The following is a 6788-nucleotide window of genomic DNA, read 5'->3' as shown; positions in this document are numbered from 1 at the left end:
TATAAAAATAGAGTATAATCAATCTTTATATTTTTTTTGTCCACTTAATGGCTTTGAGAAATGTAATACATAGAAATAAAAAGAGTACAACGTAAAAGATCCTCAACAACTAGGAAATCAGATCTTTGAGAGAAATGGCATGAATATCTATTCACTCAACCGAAACAAGGCACTGTACAGCAGGGGTTCTAAAAATTATGAAGGAATTAGAAATCTATTTTGATGTTACATTTTTGTTCCCTCGAAAAAGCTATACCAGATACTATGACATTATACAGGAGGGCATCAACCTAGCTCCAGCATATAAATTCCAGTCATAACCATTTTGTGCTACTAGAAAGAAAAAAGAAATGGAAGAAGGATGGATCATACCCATCTGCACAGTTTTGGAGGATTCATCATTGCTTTGTTCAGTAAATGCAAGGCAAATAAAACAAATTTAACCCAGCATTAATTGCGTGCTATCCTTTGGATAGGACACTTGTCTATCACAAAGCCCTTTCTGTCAAATCATTTTTCAACCCAGCCACTCGATTTTTGCTGAACTGACAGAGGTCAGAGAAAAGAGATTTGAAATGGGTCTGTTAGCATCCATCAGGATTTAACCTACCCCCAACCCCTTTCCCTCCTCCAGCACTCACTGTCAGAACCCTGGTTCAGCAAGTAACTGGCTTTTCAATTATTTCCTGCTGTGACAATCAAGAGGGAAACAAAACAGCTTGCACTGAGACACAATCCAAAATGTTATTTAACCAAAAATATATCTTACCCTGCAAACAAAACAACAATTAAATCTAATCTCAAACCCAAGCAAAGGAGGAGTATTGAAACTGTAAAACGTATACTGCTGTGAAAATATATGAAAGAAAGGAAAGACATTTTGTTTTAAAATGACAAAACAAACCATACTATAAAAAATCATGACCCAGAAAAATATTTCCATGGACAGAAACAAAGCTAGGCACAATTTGAATAGGCAAAGCAGTACCACTCTGATAGATCAAAGTAATTTGCATGGAGAAAGTTAGTTAAATCTGCATAGAACCGGTCTTTGCATCAGGGTAGTCATTCTTGCATAAAATGTGTGTATTTTGATATTATAATCTCCATAAATCCACCAATGTAATACTGAGTGACAAAGAAAACTAAAATGATGGAAATAAGCCACTAAACTCATACAAAATCACTAACGGAGATCTGACACAACAATTATAATTATACCATAGTATCTTAATCTGACACTCTGGTTTTCACAACACTAGAACAATTCTATAATGCAACATCAAAACATTGCCTAAATATTAATATGTTTGTATAATGAGAACCTTGATCAGATATGCAAGATTAGATTGGAATCTAAGATGACCATAAAAATATCAGGGCAAACCCAATCACTTTGAATATCCATCTAAATATAGAATGAGAGATGTAAGTAAATCTTGCCACAGAATAACGGTGCATGCAATGATATGGTCATACATTTGAGAAGATGTGAATACAAGATTAATGTAGAAATAATAACAACGTTCAGATGTGATATGTGCCTTTTCAACAACATAAAGGAGGCAGCGATGGACTCTTTCATAATCCATGACAATTATCTAAGAAAGAGCACAAATAACAATCTAGTAATCACAGAGTCAAAAATTGTTTTACCTCGCAGGACATACTTAATACTATATCATATATAGTGAAAGAAACACTACTCCATTTATCATTATGAGTGCAATCTTTCCATGAATTCATATTGCCAAATTAATACCCTCAAAGGCAATGTACAATAAAAGTTTGAAGGTTGTAAAGGGAGAGAATAATACCAGATTGACAGAAACAATATAAATCTCTTTCATTTTCCTCTAAACTGAACACACTTGTAAACAATGAGCAAAAAAATCTTTAGGGAGATATGCAAAAATACACTTTGTCCAACAATCTACCTAATTCGATAAATGAACAAAATCAAGAACATCTTTTAAAATTGAAATAATCTAAAATTTGATCTTTTTGGCTTTTGACATGAGAAATTATTAAGTACAAAAATTATATGGTCGATGTCAACGGTTTAAATTTTAATAAGACGCACAACAAGATATAATACAAGAACAATTCTAAAGAAAATCAAAATTTTGATTATGGCAATATCAGTTCATATTCTTTGCCATTTGAAGACCTTATCAGCTTTTTTCAAATTTAAAACACCTACTATATACAAAATAGACAAAAGTGTTTACTATTAATATAAATATAAATAATCAGTTGAGAAGAACTTGTGCTCACATTACATTGATTTGGCAAAAATTTATAGCAGTTTTCAAATCATCTTGATCTTAAAGCCCATCATGACAAAAATAATAAATTGAATTCGTGGGTTGTCAAAAGAGCAAACCCAATGAGGGAAAAAATCTCACTTGGATTATTAAAATCTCAAGGTGTGAATCAATTATTATAACAATACTATATATTTTCTCAGCAGTTCAGTATCAGGAGGCACTTGGTGTGTGTTAAACGAATCAACCTTATTGAGCTTTCATGTTTAATCCTACTTTTATATCTGAAATGATAAGTAACATCCCCAAATGGCTTCATTAATTTGATGGTATTTAACTTTAGTCTTAAAAGAAAGACACAATTTTAACTTGGAACAAATACTTTAGAGATATTTGAAAGTCATAAAAGAAAAAAATCATTATAAAAGAGAAACAGTATTATTTTATTTCTTCAAATACATGTTGAGACATTACAAGGCAACAGCCAAAACAAGGATTGCGAACCAGTTTAAACAAAAAATTTGATACTTGATTTAAAAAAGTTGAAAAATCAAATATTGTAGGAATTATAAAACATTATCTTAAGTTGATTATCAGCGGTATTCTCTTTCGAAATTCTAATGTTAGCATGACCACAGGATATCATAGTAGTATTGCCTGGTTTCATTTATGTCACTTTCACAAATTGTGATTAAGATAATTACTCAAGAAGTGCTACAATTCAACCGATCAATGAACAAACTATTTTTCATAAGTACGCGACTTATCTTTTTTGGTGACAATGTATTTGATCCGTTATATCAAAATTTGATTGGTTGATTTCATTATTGCAAACTTTGAACTCCCCCCCCCCCCCCCCCCCCCCCCCCCAAACCCGAAAGAAGCAATTTTCACAACCAAATAAAACAAAAATTGTATATATATATTTAAGTCGTGCTGTTTTGTCTTCATAACAAAAACTTTAACTGGGTTAAGTACAATAATGTGATAATCAGTTGTTTTAAGCAGAGATTGTAGATAACAATTCATTTAAAGTAAACATCATACAGAAAAAAAAAACTTTACAAAATTTTACACTATTTTGATCAACAAAGTAAATTCATATTTAAAGAGTTCTTCCCCATTTCTCTACCACTTATCATATATTTACAAATAATTTGGAAATGGGAAATTTTGATCTTTCTACATAAAAGCATAAATACATTTAAAAAATAATAATATAATAGTAAAAAAAAAAAAGTAAAATCAGATCTACATACACAATAGCAGATGTTTAAATCGAAGAGGTCAAAAACTAGAATTAAAGAATTGAGAGAAAACAAAATTAAATGAGAACATCATGAAAATGAAATGATTCAGGCAGTCAAGTACTTCAATGAAAATACAAAAGTTTTTGTATAGTCAGTAATAATAATATACAACAATAAAAACACAAATCATGAGCATTACTTTCTTTTTACTTTAAATTCAATCATGTGGTGTAAATACTGTACAACGAATCAATTGCAGAAACAAAATAAAACATGTTAAAAATAAAAAAACAAAACAAAACGAAAAGACAAGAAAAATAATTATGTATTTACAATGTAAATGTCTGTGTTGTCTTGTAAGGCCTATTAAATAATACGAGGGTTGTTGAGAGACAATAAAGAGATGCAGTCTAAAAATGTCTCACAGCACTGACTTATTATTCATGAAATAAATTTAAATAAAAGGAAAAATGTGATTAACATTAGACCCTTCCTGCATCCTATACACCTTTGAAAAGAATAAATGAATTATTAACGAAATTGTGTATGAAGATTTCAGGAAATGTTAAAGGAAAATAGATCTTAAGATGAAAAAAAATGGCTTTAAATAAACATTAATACTGTTACCCATTTATCTTGAGTGAATAATAATTACAATAATTGTGAGACCGAGAGATATGGTTTTTTAATATGAATGATATGACACAAGAAAGACAACTGCTATCCATTGTGCTTTTTTGCCATTGCATCCTGAATATAACAGGTTAATATTTACATGAGTCAAATTAATTATTCTTATTGCTGAGGACCATTAACGGAATCCAATCTACAGATGCACACTAACTACTATTACTATCATATTTTATACTCTGACATTAAGATTTTATTGATTATTTATTTCAGCAAATGCACCATGACACTTGAAATTACCCATGAAGTTCCAAGCAAATTGGGAATTAATAATTTGTCCAATAAGGGTAAATACCAAAATGCCTGAAGGGAGGCTGAGCCTAGGTTACTAAGATTTCAGGGCAATGCCTTAAGCAATTGGCTGTCATACCCCCTATTATAAATGTGTCAAAAATTATAGCACAAATTTTCAATATTGGAGAGCTTAATAAAGGTACTATTGCATTTAATTCTTCTTCAAACATTTAAATAATATATGCTCAAGGTGTTGTACCACCACTCTAATGTTAAAAAGGGCAATCTTCTCTTTGATCATGGTGTGCTGCTGATTGTCATCATCATTAAGGCAATAAATGAAAACCATGCCCATACAACACTACCTATTTCTTGTACTCGTACCACTAGGTGAAAACTGATGCATGGACAACCTTGCTGTTTGAAAATAAAGCTAGTGAGAATCAAGCATCATTTAATGTTCATTGCATTTAAATGTCTTTCGGCAATCACCATATTGGTTGAAGACTTGTATACTTCATAGCACAAAAAGGCAATTTAAGCATGGTAATCTGCTCTACTATGCTGGAGCATATTCTTTCATATTATCATGCGACATTTCACCTTATTGTTATAATTGTTAAAATGATATGATGCTACCCAACAAACTTGTTTCATACACTTTTAAATAAATTGAAAATGCGACATGTTATCACTCGCTCATGTTGGACAAGAATTCATTATAAGCATCTAACCCTGTTTCTGTGCATAGTAAAGGATTTTAGAAAATTAGTTTTACAATTAATGAAAACCAAATCTTGATGGCAATGAATGTTAATTCAACACCCTAAATTTAACAGCTGTTTCAAAAGAATGTTCAAAATGTTGAAATTCTTCAAAAGGGTTAGTTGCTGATTTAGTGATAGTGCAATTATTGTGAGATAACTTGAATTCTTGCCCAACAATTGAAACACAGCCCATCTAGAAGCCACAACCAAATTATGTAACAAATCGAGAGTTAAATGAGACGGAAAGTAAAGAAAATATGTGATAGTGTATGTAACAACTATTATGGTTAAAAATGAAATCACAACACAAGACTGTCATCTCTTAATGAAAAAAAATTATTGGTATAAATGGCTATTGACATTTTAAAAAGAAATTAATGAAAGTCTACCAAACAAATTCTAAATACTCATTATAACACATAGCCGACATCCCTGGATGAGGTAGCAGTTGTACTTCTTGATGGCAGTTGGTTATTTCAGAAATGTAACAAGATGATGAATGGTTGTTGCATACAAGCATGACTCTCCACGTTTCATTTTCATTGACATTTGTTGTTGATTATACACGAGCACAACACAAACTTGGGCAGCAGGCCAAGAATTATTGATATGGATAACGGCAGCCATAACAGCAGTGGTGGTGGTAGCTGTGTAAATAGGGGGCAAATGTGGTGGACAGTTGTTCATAGCAGTTACAGTGGTGGCCATCCTGGCAGTGGTAATACAGCAGCCCATTTCCAGTTGCTTTCCTCACTCCCACCGTATCCTCATCAGCAAGCTATTTGGCCATTCAATCTCAATTCAAAACCCATGGAGCACTGAGTTGAGTATGTAGTGGTACTAGTATTGTAGTATGTGGTAGGTAGTCTTTAGTAGTAGTAGTGGTAGTAGTAGTAGTACGTGATCCTCGATTAAGGCACAAGGGTGGTTAGTGGCCAGCTGAGGTTAATGAAACGAAATGAAAAAAAAAAAAGTAAAAAAAAAGGAGTTAGTTTTTTTGGATATTTATAGGCTACACTTGGTCATGGATTACAGGATTACAATACAGAGCTGCAGCTAATCATCAATATTATTAAGAAAAGGAGAGAAATTTATTTCCTCAGATGAATGTTTGAAAGATTTCTGAAAGAATTGGGGGTCCATTATAGATAATGATGACAAAATGCAGCACTGTACCAATAATCATTGATTGAGTGTATCTATCCATTATCAATGTCACCGATGTTCAATCTTTTCAATTTTACTACATCAGTTGAACAAAGTCATTGAAAAGGATAAAGAACTATCAGGCAGAGAATTCCTAAAAATGCTCAGGAACGTTTACACGAAAGGCAAGAGAAGGACTGCCTGGAAATAGACAGGAATCTGTGAACCAATGGAATGGAGAAATTGTGTTGACTGGCATACAAAAGAGGCAGTTCAAGAAGAGAGATGAGTGAAAGAGGTCTACAGCTGGGAGCAAGTATATGAAAAATGGTTTTAATAAACAAAATCAAAGAAGATGTCCAGAGCCAAATGTTGCCTATGAACGATGGTTACAAAGTGAGAGGATTAGGTCAGCAGTCTACTTCAGCAGATGC

The 6788-nt window shown here is 32.2% G+C and overlaps 1 protein-coding gene across 6 annotated transcripts in view; it reads right to left on the bottom strand.

The window, feature by feature from the left end:
• Positions 1-3716: 3716 nt before the first annotated feature.
• LOC144967774 (KH domain-containing RNA-binding protein qki.L-like) overlaps positions 3717-6788 on the bottom strand; it is a 95880-nt gene continuing 92808 nt past the window's right edge. For 4 of the 6 annotated variants that reach the window (XM_078905395.1, XM_078905400.1, XM_078905393.1 and 1 more), the window contains one exon: positions 6014-6147. The gene's annotated coding sequence lies outside the window, so the exon portion shown is untranslated. Of the gene's footprint in view, positions 6148-6788 lie in introns of all 6 variants that reach the window. The other 2 variants (XM_078905399.1, XM_078905401.1) reach the window with 2 other exon arrangements.

Source organism: Berghia stephanieae, chromosome 3 (assembly GCF_034508935.2).
Source record: "Berghia stephanieae isolate SIO BIC M18660-M18661 chromosome 3, UCSD_Bste_1.3, whole genome shotgun sequence".
Lineage (NCBI taxonomy): Eukaryota > Metazoa > Mollusca > Gastropoda > Nudibranchia > Aeolidiidae > Berghia > Berghia stephanieae.
This window is presented reverse-complemented; position numbering and strand designations above follow the sequence as displayed.